Raw genomic sequence first — 19,949 nt, 5'->3', positions numbered from 1 at the left:
TAATTACACGATACTTGTCTCTACCCTAACAATGAGATTCGTTGTCCACAGAGTGGAACAGCGGGATGTCAAGCTCCCGCCTATTATCTTTGGATTGGTGGATACAACTCGTCATTTTAATATAATTTTGAATATTCAACTAGGGTTGTTGACGTCAACCGTCTGTTTTCAATGGAGATTGAGATGTTATGCTGGCTTCATAAATATACATAGTCTCACATTTCACCAGGGATAACTCCACAGTTGCCGGGATGTCCTGTGCGTCTCACTTATGTCGTTACACTTTTTACAACCTAAGCATTACGAAACTTCTATTAGATCAAGTCAACCTCACGTATCAAAACCGATATTAATTTTATCTTGACTAAATTCGACACTCATTGACCCTATACAAAAACTTCTCCCTTGCTTTATAATTAATGTTCTGTGGACAGATTTTGGGCGGAGTAATCCCTCTCGCTTCGCCTCTTAATCTTTGACTCAACTAATCAATTTGCATACTCCAACCCGACAGGCGGCAGTGTTACATTGCATTTGGACGTTTACCCGCCAACGAAACGAAGTAAGTTGTATTTTCCACCTCGCTGCCGCGTCCCAAAATTCAGCCGATAAGGATATGAAATATGAATAAAGCTACGTAGCAATATTATAGCAAAGTTACAAATGTTCGAATTTTATATCAATGGCAGTAATATGAACGTGGACAGCAGTGACACGCCGGTGTAAGGTAATGCTGCTAACGTTAGCTAGACTAGCTATGTTTTGGGGATGGATAGCTGACTTTAGTTAGCTAGCTATATTAACAAACATTTCCTAGGCTGGATAGCTAGCTAGCAACATAGATAGGTATATATGTCAAATATAATTACTTGTGTCGATGTATTATTAAGTTTTAGTTTGCAAATTGGGTGTAAGCTTTTGAACACCCCGCTGGTCCAAGAAACAAAGACCCCCAAATGTGGGCCAGCGTCGGGCTTGGGGTGACGACGTTTCATAGTGATTTACGACCAAGGTGTTAGCTAGGTACATAGTGAAATTATCAATATCACACTACTTAACAAGTTAGTTATTTAAGTCTAAATGTTAGCACGCCCTACAGCTACCTAATGTTGTGTTGCTTAATTATGTGCCCCGCTTTTTATGCAATACTTCCCTGTTGATATATAATTTGTCATAAGTACAGTTGAACAGGCTTTCTAAACGATTATCCTTTCGTTACCTCAGACACTCCAGAGAGGCCCTATTCTACATGAATCATCGCATCGAGGACCGGTCAAGATGCAAAAGCTGAACAATGTAAAAGGGGAAAGGGAGCTTGGTGATGGTGGACCCCCTTTTTGCTTTAGTTGTGAAATGATCTTTCCAGACCAAACCTCATTTCATGACCACTTTTGTCCTGCGGCTGGTTACATCTGCTCCTGTGGAACAGAGTTCTCCATGTATGTTGATATGATGGACCACAGCGGGTTACATGAACCAGGCCACACTGTAATTAATTATAGCACCATAAAGAAGGAACCATATCAGAGGGAGAGAGAGTACAAGGAACAGCTTTCGAGGCTGGTATTGACGGCGGGGCAGGGAAGCTGGGCTAAGCCTGGACCGACTCCGATGCTATCGGCCCCTATGCCACGAGCCACAAAGCCTCCACCTGGTCAAAGTGCCCCAACAACGGACCTCTGGCACCAATTCCAGCCAGTTGTGTTGGTGGAGACCCTGCGCAAGTTTGGAAGGACAAAGCCCTACAGGTGTGCCTACTGTGAACTGGGCTTTGCAACAAAAGACTTACTGGTATGGCACCACAACACTCATGCAAGAAATAAAGTCCATGGCTGCCTGCAGTGCGGGGTTCTCCTGCTCAGCAACAACAAGTCACCACAGCCTGGCCACCACCAGTGTGGCTCATATCGGGCAACTCCTGAAACCAGATTTACCACTGCCACAGTGCTGAGTAACAGGAAACAGCCTGCGGGGAAGGCTAAGAAGGTTGTCCAGCGTCAGCACTGTCCTGACCCGTTCAATGGGGAGCTGCAGCTAGGGATGCATATGGTCTCACAGCAGCCCGTTCCAGGGACTTCTGGAACAAAATACTTGAAGTGTAGAGTTTGTCAGGAGCCCTTCCAAACTGTCAAGCTGCTTGAGAGGCACCGTTGCACAATGGCAGAGTCATTTTTTGCGCAGGAACTGGGTCTGACGTCTGGCAAACAGCTCAATGGTCACAGAAAAGGGGAGGGGGGGACCAACCCATACTCCTTTCCTCGAAGGAATGGTGACAAGGAGCTGGCGTTCAACATTCAAACTTCAGCGAATGTAACTGTATACGACCACAAGGCAGTAGGCCCGGATAGGGGCACCGGGTTGTCTGCCATTTCTGTAAAAACTGAGGTTTCAGACGATGACTGTTTTGTGATTGAGGATGCGTTTTCGTGCTAGTCGGAACTAGGAAACTCTGAAATTTCCGACTTGCTGACTGGTTGAACACGGCACATGTATAACAACCAGTTAGTAAATTGGAAATGTCCGTGTTTCCTAGTTCTGACTAGCACGTGAATGCGGCATAAAAGTTCCTTCACCAAACCAAGTCAGCTGTCATACCAACAATTAACCTCTTCCCTCCCAGTACTACAGACATGAACAGTGCAAAAAGCATTCCCAATGTGAACCCTCTGCATTTGCAACAGACAAACATCTTCTATGGGTTATGGGCCCGTTTTGTAAGGTACCAGTTAACTCTAATCTAACTACTCAATTTACAACTAATCTGTCAGTAGCCTAGTTTTTTTTTTTTTGTGTGTGTTTGTCAAATGATATTGAAAATGTTACATATGCAGTATCAAATCAGTCTGTATGGTTCAGATAACCACAAACATTGTATGAAAGTTTGTCATTTGAAAATGCAGTAGTTTTTTTTTTACAGTAGCTTTACTGAAAATTTGGTATAAGCCGCATTGGCCATATCACAAGAACATGTTGGTTCTTTTTAGCCATTTCTGTGGTCTTGGAATAAAATATTGTTTTGTTTCCGCTCTCTCCCTTTCCTTTGTAGCAACTAAGGTGTAATAATCTGTGTGTTTTTCGTATTTCAGGGACCGAAGCAATAGCTGCAGCCATAAGTGATAGCTGGAAAAGGCTATACGGACATTCCTGACCTGCAAAACATTTTTTTTCTCCAGAGATACTTAAAATTGGGTTACGGTTAGAGGTAGGGTTAAGATTTAGATTTTGGTTAGTTGTTTTACAAGTCAGGGTCAGTTTTATAGCCTCTGCCAAGAGAGCATGATGGAAATGCAGATCATGTATTCACTGATTGCTTGGGATAGCACTCAGACATAGTTTGTCACTTGTGAATGCACATAACACACAAAAATAGGTGTTGTCTTCAGAATATTTTTCTATCTCCTGATAATTTTATACGCACTGCACTAAGTTTTTTGGGAAACTTTTATTCTTTTACACCGGTTGTCCACCTTTGATGAGGTAGGCAGGCACCGCGACGCCATTTCCGGCCTACCGGATGTTGAGTGAGGAGAAAAAACAATTGAATCACGAATACAATAAGCTAACATTTAAAATTATGGCAGACACCACTGTATCTGAACGTTGGCGAAAACATAAATGTTATGTGCAATGCATTATTTATAAATATTGATATTTGTCGGGTTTGGACTACACGGTATGTTGACATTAGCTAGCCAGTAGCTTTCATCATGTCGACAGCTATCTAACTGGTGGTTCGAGGACAAGTTTGCACTAACACATTTTTGGGTGAGTAACTGCGAGTCTTACATTAACCTATCTTGCTATTGCGTGCATGTTTCTTTAGCTAGCTAACTGGAGTTAGAGCATGTTTTCCAACATGTCGGCCTACCTGCAGAATTTCGCTATAGCTAACGTTAGTTGACACAGCTACATACAGTGCCTTCAGAAAGTATTCACACCCCTGACTTTTTCCACATTTTGTTATGTTATGGCCTACATTTAAAATTGATTAAATTGAGATTTTGTCACAGACCTATGCACAATAGGCCATACTGTCAAAGTGGAATTATGTTATTAGAAATGAATAAAAAATGAAAAGCTGAAATGTCTTGAGTCAAGTATTCAACCTCATTATGGAAAGCCTAAATAAGTTCAAGAGTTAAAATGTGAATAAGTCACATAGGTTGCATGGACTCGCTCTGTGAAATAATGTTTAACTTAATTTTTGAATGACTACCTCATCTGTACCCCACACAAAATTATCTGTAAGGTCCCTCAGTTGAGTTGTGAATTACAAACACCGTTTCAACCACAAAGACCAGGGACGTTTTCCAATACTAAGCAAATAAGGGCAGCTATTGGTAGATGGGTATAAAATAAAAAGGCGGACATTGAATATCCCTTTGAACATGGTGAAGTTATTAATTACTTTTATTTTATTTCACCTTTATTTAACCAGGTAGGCCAGTTGTGAACAAGTTCTCATTTACAATTGTGACCTGGCCAAGATAAAGCAAAGCAGTACAACACAGAGTTACACATGGGTTAAACTAACTTACAGTCAATAACACAATAGAAAACTCTATATACAGTGTGTGCAAATGTAAGATTAGGGAGGTAAGGCAATAAACAGGCCATAGTGGCAAAATAATTACAATTTAGCAATTAAACACTGGAGTGATGGATAGTGCAGAAGAAGAATGTAAGTAGAGATACTGGGGTGCAAAGGAGCAAAAAGATAAATAACAATATGGGGATGAGGTAGTTGGGTGGGCTATTTACAGATGGGCTGTGTACAGGTGCAATGATCGGTAAGCTGCTCTGACAGCTGATGCTTAAAGTTAGAGAGGGAAATATAGGTCTTCAGCTTCAGTGACTTGCAATTCGTTCCAGTGATTGGCAGCAGAGAACTGGAAGGTTAGGCTGCCAAAGTAGCACTTGGCTTTGGGGATGACCAGTGATCTATAACTTCTAGAGCGCATGCTGCTATGGTGACCAGTGAGCTGAGAAAAGGCGGGGCGTTACCTAGCAAAGACTTTATAGATGACCTGGAGCCAGTGGGTTTGGTGACGAATATGAAGCGAGGGGCCAGCCAACGAAAGCATACAGGTCGCAGTGGTGGTTAGTATATGGGGCTTTGGTGACAAAACAGATGGCACTGTAATAGACTACATCCAGTTTGCTGAGTAGAGTGTTGGAGGCTATTTTGTAAATGACATCAAGGATCGGTAGGATAGTCAGTTTTATGAGGGTATGTTTGGCAGCATACAGTGGGGCAAAAAAGTATTTAGTCAGCCACCAATTGTGCAAGTTCTCCCACTTAAAAAGATGAGAGGCCTGTAATTTTCATCATAGGTACACTTCAACTATGACAGACAAAATGAGGGGGAAAAAATCCAGAAAATCACATTGTAGGATTTTTAATGAATTTATTTGCAAATTATGGTGAAAAATAGGTATTTGGTCAATAACAAAAGTTTCTCAATACTTTGTTATATACCCTTTGCTGGCAATGACAGAGGTCAAACGTTTTCTGTAAGTCTTCACAAGGTTTTCACACACTGTTGCTGGTATTTTGGCCCATTCCTCCATGCAGATCTCCTCTAGAGCAGTGATGTTTTGGGGCTGTTGCTGGGCAACACGGACTTTCAACTCCCTCCAAAGATTTTCTATGGGGTTGAGATCTGGAGACTGGCTAGGCCACTCCAGGACCTTGAAATGCTTCTTACGAAGCCACTCCTTCGTTGCCCGGGCGGTGTGTTTGGGATCATTGTCATGCTGAAAGACCCAGCCACGTTTCATCTTCAATGCCCTTGCTGATGGAAGGAGGTTTTCACTCAATCTCACGATACATGGCCCCATTCATTCTTTCCTTTACACGGATCAGTCGTCCTGGTCCTTTTGCAGAAAAACAGCCCCAAAGCATGATGTTTCCACCCCCATGCTTCACAGTAGGTATGGTGTTCTTTGGATGCAACTCAGCATTCTTTGTCCTCCAAACACGACGAGTTGAGTTTTTACCAAAAAGTTCTATTTTGGTTTCATCTGACATTCTCCCAATCTTCTTCTGGATCATCCAAATGCTCTCTAGCAAACTTCAGACGGGCCTGGACATGTACTGGCTTAAGCAGGGGGACACGTCTGGCACTGCAGGATTTGAGTCCCTGGCGGCGTAGTGTGTTACTGATGGTAGGCTTTGTTACTTTGGTCCCAGCTCTCTGCAGGTCATTCACTAGGTCCCCCCGTGTGGTTCTGGGATTTTTGCTCACCGTTCTTGTGATCATTTTGACCCCACGGGGTGAGATCTTGCGTGGAGCCCCAGATCGAGGGAGATTATCAGTGGTCTTGTATGTCTTCCATTTCCTAATAATTGCTCCCACAGTTGAATTCTTCAAACCAAGCTGCTTACCTATTGCAGATTCAGTCTTCCCAGCCTGGTGCAGGTCTACAATTTTGTTTCTGGTGTCTTGGCCATAGTGGAGTTTGGAGTGTGACTGTTTGAGGTTGTGGACAGGTGTCTTTTATACTGATAACAAGTTCAAACAGGTGCCATTAATACAGGTAACGAGTGGAGGACAGAGGAGCCTCTTAAAGAAGAAGTTACAGGTCTGTGAGAGCCAGAAATCTTGCTTGTTTGTAGGTGACCAAATACTTATTTTCCACCATAATTTGCAAATAAATTCATTAAAAATCCTACAATGTGATTTTCTGGAATTTCTTTTCTCATTTTGTCTGTCATAGTTTAAGTGTACCTATGATGAAAATTACAGGCCTCTCTCATCTTTTTATGTGGGAGAACTTGCACAATTGGTGGCTGACTAAATACTTTTTTGCCCCACTATAGGTGAAGGATGCTTTGTTGCGGAATAGGAAGCCGATTCTAGATTTAATTTTGGATTGGAGATGCTGAATGTGAGTCTGGAAAGAGAGTTTGCAGTCTAACCAGACACCTAGGTATTTGTAGTTGTCCACATATTCTAAGTCAGAACCGTCCAGAGTAGTGACGCTAGACGGGCGGGCAGGTGCGGGCAGCGATTGCATTTAAGAGCAGTTGGAGGCCACGGAAGGAGTGTTGTATGGCATTGAAGCTTGTCTGGAGGTTTCTTAACAGTGTCCAAAGAAAGGCCAGAAGTATACAGAATGGTGTCGTCTGCGTAGAGGTGGATAAGAGAATCACCAGCAGCAAGAGCGACATCATTGATGTATACAGAGAAAATAGTCGTCCCGAGAATTGAACCCTGTGGCACTTCTATAGAGACTGCCAGAGGTCCGGACAACAGGCCCTCTGATTTGACACACTGAACCCTATCTGAGAAGTAGTTGGTGAACCAGGCGAGCCAGTCATTTGAGAAACCAAGGCTATTGAGTCTGCTGATAAGAATGCGGTGATTGACAGTCAAAAGCCTTGGCCAGGTCGATGAAGACTGCTGGACAGTATTGTCTTTTATCGATGGCGGTTATGATATCGTTTAGGACCTTGAGTGTGGCTGAGGTGCACCTATGACCCGCTCGGAAACCAGATTGCATAGCAGAGAAGGTACGGGGGGGATTCGAAATGGTCGATGATCTGTTTAACTTGACTTTCGATGACTTTAGGAAAGCAGGTTAGGATATATATAGGTCGGTAACAGTTTGGGTCTAGTGTCTCCCTCTTTGAAGAGGGGGATGACCGTGGCACCTTTCCAATCTTTAGGGATCTCAGATGATACGAAAGAGGTTGTACGGGCTAGTAATAGGGGTTGCAACAATTGCGGCGGATAATTTTTGAAAGAGAGGGTCCAGATTGTGTAGCCCAGCTGATTTGTAGGGGTCCAGATTTTGCAGTTCTTTCAGAACAAATTACACTGGATGGTGTATCAATACACCTAGTCACTACAAAGATACAGGCGTTCTTCCTAACTCAGTTGCCAGAGAGGAAGGAAACTGCTCAGAGATTTCAACACGAGGCCAATGGTGACATTAAAACGGTTAGAGTATAATGGCTGTGATTGGAGAAATCTGAGGATCGATCAACATTGTAAATTACTCCACAATACTAACATATATGACAGTGAAAAGAAGGAAGCTTGTACAGAATATATTCCAAACATGCATCTTGTTTGTAATAAGACACTAAAGTAAAACTGCAAAAAAATTGGATAAGAAATTAACTTTATGTCCTGAACAATGCGTTATGTTTGGGGCAAATCCAACACATCACAGAGTACCACTCTTCATATTTTCAAACATGGCGGTAACTGCATCATGTTATGTGTATGTTTGTCACCGGCAAGGACTATAGTTTTTTTTGTTAATAAAAATAAACAGAATAGAGCTAAGCACAGGCAAAATTCTAGAGGAAAACCTGGTTCACTCTGCTTTCCAACAGACACTGGGAGACAAATTAATCTTTCAGCAGGACAATAACCTAAAACACAAGGCAAAATATACACAGGAGTTGCTTACTAAGATGACATTGAATGTTCCTGAGTGGCCTAGTTACAGTTTTGACTTAAATCAGCTTCAACATTTATGGCAAGACTTTTTTAAATGACTGTCTAACAATGATCAACAGTCAACTTGTCAGAGCTTGAATATTTTTTTTAAAGAATGTGTAAATATTGTACAATCCAGCTGTGCAAAGTTCTTCGAGCAGGTGAGTCAAGCTCATTCACATGGCGGTCCAAGTGCCTGCTGGTTTTAGTTTTTTACTTTCAATTAAGACCTAGATATCCAGGTGAGCGGAGCTCCTTACAAATCTGTGACCTTAATTCATCAATCAAGGAAAGAGTGTGAACCTGCAGACGCTTGGCCCTCCATAAAATTACATTTACATTTACATTTAAGTCATTTAGCAGACGCTCTTATCCAGAGCGACTTACAAATTGGTGCATTCACCTTATGATATCCAGTGGAACAACCACTTTACAATAGTGCATCTAACTCTTTTAAGGGGGGGGGTTAGAAGGATTACTTTATCCTATCCTAGGTATTCCTTAAAGAGGTGGGGTTTCAGGTGTCTCCGGAAGGTGGTGATTGACTCCGCTGACCTGGCGTCGTGAGGGAGTTTGTTCCACCATTGGGGTGCCAGAGCAGCGAACAGTTTTGACTGGGCTGAGCAGGAACTGTACTTCCTCAGAGGTAGGGAGGCGAGCAGGCCAGAGGTGGATGAACGCAGTGCCCTTGTTTGGGTGTAGGGCCTGATCAGAGCCTGAAGGTACGGAGGTGCCGTTCCCCTCACAGCTCCGTAGGCAAGCACCATGGTCTTGTAGCGGATGCGAGCTTCAACTGGAAGCCAGTGGAGAGAGCGGAGGAGCGGGGTGACGTGAGAGAACTTGGGAAAGTTGAACACCAGACGGGCTGCGGCGTTCTGGATGAGTTGTAGGGGTTTAATGGCACAGGCAGGGAGCCCAGCCAACAGCGAGTTGCAGTAATCCAGACGGGAGATGACAAGTGCCTGGATTAGGACCTGCGCCGCTTCCTGCGTGAGGCAGGGTCGTACTCTGCGAATGTTGTAGAGCATGAACCTACAGGAACGGGTCACCGCCTTCATGTTAGTTGAGAACGACAGGGTGTTGTCCAGGATCACGCCAAGGTTCTTAGCACTCTGGGAGGAGGACACAATGGAGTTGTCAACCGTGATGGCGAGATCATGGAACGGGCAGTCCTTCCCCGGGAGGAAGAGCAGCTCCGTCTTGCCGAGGTTCAGCTTGAGGTGGTGATCCGTCATCCACACTGATATGTCTGCCAGACATGCAGAGATGCGATTCACCACCTGGTTATCAGAGGGGGGAAAGGAGAAGATTAATTGTGTGTCGTCTGCATAGCAATGATAGGAGAGACCATGTGAGGATATGACAGAGCCAAGTGACTTGGTGTATAGCGAGAATAGGAGAGGGCCTAGAACAGAGCCCTGGGGGACACCAGTGGTGAGAGCACGTGGTGCGGAGACAGATTCTCGCCACGCCACCTGGTAGGAGCGACCTGTCAGGTAGGACGCAATCCAAGCGTGGGCCGCGCCGGAGATGCCCAGCTCGGAGAGGGTGGAGAGGAGGATCTGATGGTTCACAGTATCAAAGGCAGCCGATAGGTCTAGAAGGATGAGAGCAGAGGAGAGAGAGTTAGCTTTAGCAGTGCGGAGCGCCTCCGTGACACAGAGAAGAGCAGTCTCAGTTGAATGACTAGTCTTGAAACCTGACTGATTTGGATCAAGAAGGTCATTCTGAGAGAGATAGCAGGAGAGCTGGCCAAGGACGGCACGTTCAAGAGTTTTGGAGAGAAAAGAAAGAAGGGATACTGGTCTGTAGTTGTTGACATCGGAGGGATCGAGTGTAGGTTTTTTCAGAAGGGGTGCAACTCTCGCTCTCTTGAAGACGGAAGGGACGTAGCCAGCGGTCAAGGATGAGTTGATGAGCGAGGTGAGGTAAGGGAGAAGGTCTCCGGAAATGGTCTGGAGAAGAGAGGAGGGGATAGGGTCAAGCGGGCAGGTTGTTGGGCGGCCGGCCGTCACAAGACGCGAGATTTCATCTGGAGAGAGAGGGGAGAAAGAGGTCAAAGCACAGGGTAGGGCAGTGTGAGCAGAACCAGCGGTGTCGTTTGACTTAGCAAACGAGGATCGGATGTCGTCGACCTTCTTTTCAAAATGGTTGACGAAGTCATCAGCAGAGAGGGAGGAGGGGGGAGGAGGGGGAGGAGGATTCAGGAGGGAGGAGAAGGTGGCAAAGAGCTTCCTAGGGTTAGAGGCAGATGCTTGGAATTTAGAGTGGTAGAAATTGGCTTTAGCAGCAGAGACAGAAGAGGAGAATGTAGAGAGGAGGGAGTGAAAGGATGCCAGGTCCGCAGGGAGGCGAGTTTTCCTCCATTTCCGCTCGGCTGCCCGGAGCCCTGTTCTGTGAGCTCGCAATGAGTCGTCGAGCCACGGAGCAGGAGGGGAGGACCGAGCCGGCCTGGAGGATAGGGGACATAGAGAGTCAAAGGATGCAGAAAGGGAGGAGAGGAGGGTTGAGGAGGCAGAATCAGGAGATAGGTTGGAGAAGGTTTGAGCAGAGGGAAGAGATGATAGGATGGAAGAGGAGAGAGTAGCGGGGGAGAGAGAGCGAAGGTTGGGACGGCGCGATACCATCCGAGTAGGGGCAGTGTGGGAAGTGTTGGATGAGAGCGAGAGGGAAAAGGATACAAGGTAGTGGTCGGAGACTTGGAGGGGAGTTGCAATGAGATTAGTGGAAGAACAGCATCTAGTAAAGATGAGGTCAAGCGTATTGCCTGCCTTGTGAGTAGGGGGGGAAGGTGAGAGGGTGAGGTCAAAAGAGGAGAGGAGTGGAAAGAAGGAGGCAGAGAGGAATGAGTCAAAGGTAGACGTGGGGAGGTTAAAGTCACCCAGAACTGTGAGAGGTGAGCCATCCTCAGGAAAGGAACTTATCAGGGCGTCAAGCTCATTGATGAACTCTCCAAGGGAACCTGGAGGGCGATAAATGATAAGGATGTTAAGCTTGAAAGGGCTGGTAACTGTGACAGCATGGAATTCAAAGGAGGCGATAGACAGATGGGTCAGGGGAGAAAGAGAGAATGTCCACTTGGGAGAGATGAGGATCCCAGTGCCACCACCCCGCTGACCAGAAGCTCTCGGGGTGTGCGAGAACACGTGGGCAGACGAGGAGAGAGCAGTAGGAGTAGCAGTGTTATCAGTGGTAATCCATGTTTCCGTCAGTGCCAAGAAGTCGAGGGACTGGAGGGAAGCATAGGCTGAGATGAACTCTGCCTTGTTGGCCGCAGATCGGCAGTTCCAGAGGCTGCCTGAGACCTGGAACTCCACGTGGGTCGTGCGCGCTGGGACCACCAGGTTAGAGTAGCAGCGGCCACGCGGTGTGAAGCGTTTGTATGGTCTGTGCAGAGAGGAGAGAACAGGGATAGACAGACACATAGTTGACAGGCTACAGAAGAGGCTACGCTAATGCAAAGGAGATTGGAATGACAAGTGGACTACACGTCTCGAATGTTCAGAAAGTTAAGCTTACGTTGCAAAAAATCTTATTGACTAAAATGATATAGTACTGCTGGCTGGTGAAATAGGCTAGCTAGCAGTGGCTGCGTTGTTGTCTTTGTTTGAAAGTGTAGCTGGCTAGGTAACCTCTAACTGGCTAGGTAACCTCGACAATTACTCTAGACTACACAATTATCTTGGATACAAAGACGGCTATGTAGCCAGCTAAGATCAAACAAATCAAACTGTTGTACTGTAATGAAATGAAATGTAATACTACCTGTAATACTACCTGTGGAGCAAAGCGGAATGCAACTACTCGCTCCAAACAAAATGAGTTTGTCACATGTCTCAGAGACTTACCCAGAAAGACTCACAGCTGTAATCGCATCCAAATGTGATTCTAATATGTATTGACTCAGGCGTGTGAATACTTAAGTAAATTATTAGATATTTCAGTATTTCATTTTCAATAAATGTGAAAACATTTTCAATTAACATGTTTTCACTTTGTCATTATGGGCTATTGTGTGTAGAAGGGTGAGAAAAATATATATTTTGAATTCCGGCTGTAATAGAACAAAATGTTAAAGTCAAGGGGTATAAATACTTTCTGAAGGCACTGTAGCTAGCTGCCTACAGTGACAAGAGGAATAGATTTGATTTGGGAATTCCTGTAGCTTGTTCTTTTCACTTTGATTAGATCATCTGGATGTCAGACAGCCTCTATGGGTTGTGGTGCCTACAACCTATCAATTTGATTCAAGGCATGGAAGACACAAGTTGGAACATTCAAACCCAACAGAACAACACTACATCAGTGTGTGAGTATGTGAGATGCATGTGGGCTGTTTTTTGGTGAGACAATTTGAATGACAGCATGGGGATAAAATGTTGCACAGGCTGCTAAATCTGGTGTGAAAAATACAGATGCAAAATGTAGTGATACCAGTGGTATGGTTGTTACATTGTTTATTTTATGATTTCAAGTCAGTAGCACAGCCCCATCCCTGTCTTGTCCAATCTATAGAAGGGGTTTTCTTGGCCATTGTTGCCAGGGGCCCCAGAAAGACTGACTAACATTTCTGCGTGCAAAGGGGAAGTTAACTCAAAATATAAAATGACTGTTCGATAAACCAAGACAGTTTTCGATGTTATGATGTAGAATCACGTGGCTCAAAGCGCTGTTTCTTTTGTTAAGTTACCTGGAGACGGTAGTGGGGGTTCCCTGGCTAGATTGTGGTGGAAGAGGAGACGCGTGGTTTGAACAAAAGCTGGATGATCGTTTTTGCCTGGGCTGCTATTGGAGGATCTACGTTGAACATTTACATTTTCCTCATCAGTCCTGCCAGAGAGCCTGCCTAAAAGTAAAGACAGTAAGTATTAAAATAGCATAAGAAAGTCACTCATGTATGTTGGAAATAGTAGCATCTTGTTACTAGTATCACAGAGGCTAGAAAAACTCCACCCTGAATCTAGTTTTAATGAGAATTCACCTCTTCCCTATGTGAAAACACAGAGCAAGAGACTGACTGACATGGGAAGTACAATTTCCTTCAGTAGAGGAGTCAATGATGAGGAAACAGTCAGCCTTATCTGCTGCCCATAGCAACCTTCCTGAACCTTTGTCTGCCCTGACTAACGAGAAACCGGTAACTGCTGATACTGGTAATGGAGACGCTACTGTTCTAATGTGTCCCCCTCAGAGTATTTTCATGTCCTGAACTGTGTATCTGATACAATATACCCATATATTTGTGCGATATGTGCTGCATTTGTCTGTTTCTCTATATTTGATTATGAAAACTAAGACCGGCGCAAAAGGAAACCATTAACGTGTTATATCCTTCTTTTTTTTTATATATATATATATATTCATTTTTTTTACAGCCATCTGAAGAGAAGATCAGCAAGGAGGTAGACAACTGCCATAACATGCCACCTATGAAGGAGCCCTTACAAAGACCCCAACTACAGAGAGAAAGTAGAAGCCAGCAGAACAAAGTGGTAGCTGAACCCTCTGACACACGGTCACTACCAGGTACCCCTGTTTTGGCTGTCCTTCCTAATCCCGGAGAGGTAAACTCTGGTGGCATTAATCACAGAAGAAAGAGCACAAAGATGCAGGCAAACATGGAGAAAATGCATGTTAATTCACATGCTACTGGTCATGCTAAAACTCAATGTGAAAGTGCCAATCCTGAAGTGCATTTATCACTTACTGGGAGTGAGCAAACATTGAACTGTATCACAAAAGAGCTGGTGGGTGTAACAAGGCCAGCAGCGGTAGACGTTGTTAGGAAACGTGGTCGCCCTCACAAGAAGGCAAAGATGCGGCATACTGTGCTACAAACAGAGGAGAGTTCTTCTCATCTGAGCACTGCAGAATCAAAGGATTGGAGTGAAACAATGTCTGACAGAGCGAATGACATTTCTTTTACTACAAACTGTGTAGAAAACAGGGATGACACGTCTCTCAGAGCTATTGAAACAAAAGCAATACCTCTAAACCGTGAACCAAGCAATACAGCGGTGTCTGTTCTTGACTCGTCCCCCCAAAACCATCAACCAGCTGAATCCAGCCCTGTGGCTATCTCACCCTTGGAACCAAAAAGGAAAAGGGGACGACCAAAGGGGTCGACTAAGAAACAACCAGGAAAAACCATGAACACTATTTCAGTGCAACAATCCCATGTAACAGAAGAAAAAATGGCAATTAAAAAGGAACCTGATGAGATGCTATTTGAAGAGGAAAAGAGAGGAAACATTGGTCCTCAGCCTGAGGAAGCTCCTGTTGAGCCTAAACACAGAGTAGGACGGCCACCAAAGAAAACAACACTCGTGAGGCAGTTTGCATTAGCACAGAGAAAATCACAGAGAAAATCATGTTCTATTACATCTGTGAATTCCCAGGATATTCCACCACAACATCAGAAGATTGAGACTGAGCGTTCACTAGATTATATTGCAAGGCATGTGTCTGTGTCACTTAGTCGCGTTGATTCTCAGAGAGGTGGGACTGCTGACATGATCTCTAATGTGAAGTGTGAGGATATTGAAATAGAGCTGGGGGATTTTAATTCCCTGGCACAGTCAAATTGTCTCATGTCTTTTCAATGCCACACTGACACCAGTGTGAAGGTTGAGCCCTGTAATACTAGTTGTGATGGCACTGAGTTCAAAAAGCCACTCAAAGTCGACAAACGCAGAGAAACTGCTGGCACTGCTCCCAGAAAGCGATCCCGGTTTGTTTTTGGAAAAACTAAATACAAAAAAGGAAAGAGGAAAAGGTGCATTGATGATAGAGGTAGACTCCAACGTGTGACCTCACAGGGAGATCCAGACACCATGTCAAAGCAGGCCGATGAAGGCAATGGTGATCTTGGAGAGGAGATGGACTGTGGCGAGTTAGCTTGGGAGTATGAGGGTAACACAAATGACAGCTTTTCAAATGGAAGTAAGTCAACAGATGAAGGATTTAAAGATTTGCCTGAGAGTCACCAAAATCCTATCATCACTGATGTAAACATATTAGAAACTATGTCGCATGAGTCCTTTTTAAAATCAAATGTCGTACAAGGTGAAGTATTCACAAGGGAAAAAATCAAGGAAGAGAGAGATGGTGTAGGTGATGAAACTGAATATAACCCAACAAGCAGTTGTGGCCTGAAGGCTAGGGGGAGACCAAAAGGGAGACCAAAAGGGAGACCAAAAGGCACAGGGAAAACATGTGAGTACTGCGGTCGCCATTTTGATTTTGTGTCTGTATATACCGTCCATCTACGCACTCATACAGGCGAAAGGCCTTTTAAGTGCATTGATTGTGACCAAGACTTTGCCCAGCTATCTAACTTAAAAAGTCATATCAAGAAACATAACAAGCGCTGTCGGCCTCTGAAGTGTCCTTATTGCAAAATGAAGTTCAGTAACTCAAAGGAATTGCTTGCTCATTGCAAGTGGCACTCGCAGAACCCGAACCAGGACTCTGAGTCTGGGAGTAAAACGAAGGATAACAGAAATGAGGCCATTCATACACCCCTTGTTTCTCTGAAAGAACGGAGAAAAAGGGGTAAGGGGGGGATACTCAAATGCCACATTTGTGGGAAAGTATTTCCCTTTTGGTCTGGTCTGCAGGTTCATATACGTATGCACACTGGGGAAAAACCATATATCTGTAAAGTATGTGGGAAAGCCTTTAGTAATCGCTCATCAATTCGTATTCATGAGGTGACCCACTGGTCCATTAAGCCTTACAACTGCACACGGTGTGGGAAGAGTTTCACTCAGTTGTCGTCTGCAAAAAAACATCCCTGCAAGGGTCTGAGGGAGAGTAATGACAGAGATGGCCGGAAAAAGCCTTTCATATCTTTTACATGCCACATCTGCGAAGAGAGATTTGTTCAGAGGCGTCAGTACAAAACCCACCTGAAAACCCATGCTGGTGTGAAGCTCTTTCGCTGTTTATTCTGTGACCAGCTGTTTAGTGTGATGTCAGAATTTGAAGAGCACCACCAATATTGCACCAAAGTTAGGGGGGAGAAGATGACATCCAAATCTGAATTTAGGATTTGGAAACCTAGAGCCCCTAATCAGCAAAGATCGCAGCAATCAAGTGTCAAGAGTCATTCACCAATCAAGAGTCATTCACCAGTCACCCAATTAGTATTTCCTGCAGCTGCTGATAGTCAACCATTTCAGAACCCTGGACAGAGTTCAGCTTCCTCTGTCTCATTGCTGAACTGTGAACCTACCCCACAGCAAAAATCAAGTGGTCATCAGTCTTCACAAACACATGCCAATAAAGCTATTGCTACAACTCTGCGCCCCTTCCAAACATGCATTATACCCACAAATAATCTCACCCCCCTTGTATCAAAGTTGAATAGTCTAGATCGTAAATCTGACCCGAGGAAGTACTTATGCCCACGTTGTGGAAGACTTTTCAGACACACAGGGAGACTCCGAGCCCACATGCTAACTCATGCCCACAGTCAGAGCTACACCTGTGACTGCTGTGGAAAGACCCTGGAAAGCTGGAAAAAGCTTTGGCTTCACCAGCGAGTCCACAGACAGAAACTAGGACGGTTCTCATGTCCAAAGTGTCGCCAAGGTTTCCGCTTCGTTGGGCCCTACAAGCAGCACATGCTGCGAGAACACCCGGAGTACCAGTGGATCGATGAGAGACCAAACAAAACCCTCCAAGGACTTGACCAGCAGCAGTGCCTGCCTTATCAATGTGAGGAGTGTAACGCCAGCTTCAGGACACTAGATTTGCTTTTCAATCATCAGCTTTGCCATTCCTCACCAGGTGACCACAGTATGTGGATACAGGACGACTGCTATGATTACTCTCCCTCGACACATGAACATGATGTACCTTCCAACATGAATGGATTTGACCCTCACATGAACAGTGGCGTAACACACTCCCAGGAACTCCACCATACCTACTACCCTTCTCCGCCTCTTCAAGCAAACCACCCACGAGGTTCACATCTCCTTCATTACTTTTCCAATCATTCAGACCTACTACATTCATTGTCACCCCTTATACCTGTGCCTCCCCCAATGCAACACCCAGGTTTCCAACCAGGCCTCCAGTCATATGACTCCACCCAGCCGCTCACAAGCCCTCTATCACCACTGTACTCACAGGTAGAGACCATTCCAAACCCTGACAGAAAAGATGGGAATGTAAACAGGAAGCGGAGTAGAATTTATGGGAATGCGACTAAACGTGCTGCTAGATCCAAGGAGGACAAGGCGACAATGGGTGGTTTGGATTGTGCGGAGTGTGGTGTTCAGTTTCCTGCAGTCTCACAACTCTATGAGCATTATTTGCAGCATGCCAGGGGAGAGGTGTAAGAAGTGAAAATGAGGAACCTTTTTCTATTACAAAGGCACGTTATCCCCCCATCTCTTTCTCAGAGGTTTACCTCTATCAGTTTAGAAATGACTCGTACGTCAACCAACAAAAGTGGCATTTTTAACACATAAGAAGTTGTTGTATTGATGTGTTTGAGTGAATATTCTGTTGAATGGAGATGTTACTCTGGTTGCTTGTTGGACATGAAGGAAGCTGATTACTTTTGGTTGTTATTTGAATTACTTACACTATGATCAATTTTAAATTGACAGTATTTTATTGTCCCTTAATCTGAAAAGATGGTCAGTGCTTTTATACACTTCAGTAATTTTAGCAGGTTTTGAGACGAGGACAGATCATGGCCTGCAATCTATTTTTCAATGGTAGTTTGAGTGTAAATTGCAATGCTTGATCATGGAACATTGTCATACCTCCTAATGTCATTGTTAACCTCTTCCTGTCAGACTCTGATTCTCAACTGATGATTTATGTCATTTAGTCTACCAATACAAGTGATTAACATCTATTTTAATTCTGTCCATTTATTTAAAAGAAAATTATAAACCTCATGTTTTGCATGTTAGTCATTTATTCTGTGGTTGTGTTAATTTGTAACTTATGCAAAAAATAATATTTTCACTGCCAGTACTCTAGTCGTTTTACCTAATAGGCCTACATTCCCTCATGTTTACAGAAAGTTATTTTGTTGAGAAAAGCAGTTCCTGTTCTGTTGCTGATGAACTGACAGCTGTTTACATACTGTATATTTTACTTTCTAGTTTCACTCAGTTATTAATGTGTCAGACAAAAATAAAAGCCACCTTTCTAATGTTGTGCTTATTTAATTGCAGACATATAGCCTCGCACAAGTACATATGTAGGCATACAGGACACGTCATGTGGGATTCACTTGCTGGTTCGAATTATTTTGTTGTCGAATGCCCTTTTGAAGGCACTGCTCTCATGGAACTATTGAATGGTTTTGTAGTTTGCTCACTGTGGAGAACAAACTAATTTTCCCCAGATGATTAGGGAGTCAATGAAAGGTTCAACATTTTGCAAGACTAACTTTGAATTCAGATTGATGTGTTATGGACTACATTTTAATTTTAAGAACATGTGTGAGGCTAATTTCAATTGTTACTAAATGTAATTACTATTTAGGAATTCCACTTTTTTTGCGCCCTTATGTATAGTGTAAAATTGTAACAAAGCGTTATTATAATGGTGAGGCGCCGCTAATAGTTTATTACGGTTACAGACGACAATGGGGTGTGATCCAAATGGGCGGCAGTAAATCAGTCACGCCACGGTCAAAACATTGGGGTGAAAAAAATGTTCTTCACAATCCTATCATCGGATGCGCACCGGTTGACATCAAACATGAAAAAGATGCATACAATTTAGTTCTAATGCAAATATGTGTATTCTACTGCAAGCAAGAGATGTAGTTTACCGGTATCTTTGAAATATTTTACACCCTTGCAATAAACCGCAAGGGACAGAGGATCCATTGAATATTGAGCAAGCAAGGTAGGCGACAGAATTTGAGGTTATTGACGGTCACAGCCCTATTCTATCCATGAAATCTTGCACCAATTAGTCACCGAGTTATCCTGCGTGTGACTAGGTGTTCTGTTTTGACCAAAATATGTTATCTTTACTGCGAAGGCTATAAACTGAAGAAATTACACACATGTTATTTAACCATGCTGGAAAAGTAGTCTGATCGGTGACCAGAGTATGGTTCTACAGCTGACAGACTGTTTATAATAAGGACCAAATGTTCAAGCCATTTCTTTTTGATCATACCCTATTGATGTGCCTACTAATCTCAAAGAATACAATAGGATGGAGACAGTATGTGGTAAAGGAGGGACATTGGATGGTGACATGCTGATGGTCATCGTTAAACAAGAGGAAGAAGACCATATGGAGCAGATGTCCAATGGTCCACTGTCATCTGACACGCTCATCAAACAGGAGCAAGAAGAGGGCCTAGAACAAGGCACTACAGGTGGGTCCAAATAAGTGTTTAGGAGCCTGCAAGCCAACACTTGCACAGAAACAGAATTGTAGTATTGATAATTTTACAACACGATACAATATATTAGTCTCTTATTTTCAACCTTGATTCTCAACACA

At 43.9% G+C, this 19,949-nt stretch overlaps 1 protein-coding gene across 6 annotated transcripts in view; it reads left to right on the top strand.

The window, feature by feature from the left end:
- Positions 1–426: 426 nt before the first annotated feature.
- The window catches only part of LOC139572396 (zinc finger protein 135-like), a 29,448-nt gene continuing 9,925 nt past the window's right edge, over positions 427–19,949 (top strand). The window contains exons 1-7 of one of the 6 annotated variants that reach the window (XR_011674398.1): positions 519–727; positions 1,225–3,765; positions 12,642–12,762; positions 13,140–13,314; positions 13,458–13,606; positions 13,829–19,337; positions 19,655–19,821. The gene's annotated coding sequence lies outside the window, so the exon portion shown is untranslated. Of the gene's footprint in view, positions 728–1,224; positions 3,766–12,641; positions 12,763–13,139; positions 13,315–13,457; positions 13,607–13,828; positions 19,822–19,949 lie in introns of those variants that run through there. The other 5 variants (XR_011674397.1, XR_011674396.1, XR_011674395.1 and 2 more) reach the window with 5 other exon arrangements.

Source organism: Salvelinus alpinus, chromosome 4 (genome assembly GCF_045679555.1).
Source record: "Salvelinus alpinus chromosome 4, SLU_Salpinus.1, whole genome shotgun sequence".
NCBI lineage: Eukaryota > Metazoa > Chordata > Actinopteri > Salmoniformes > Salmonidae > Salvelinus > Salvelinus alpinus.
This window is presented reverse-complemented; position numbering and strand designations above follow the sequence as displayed.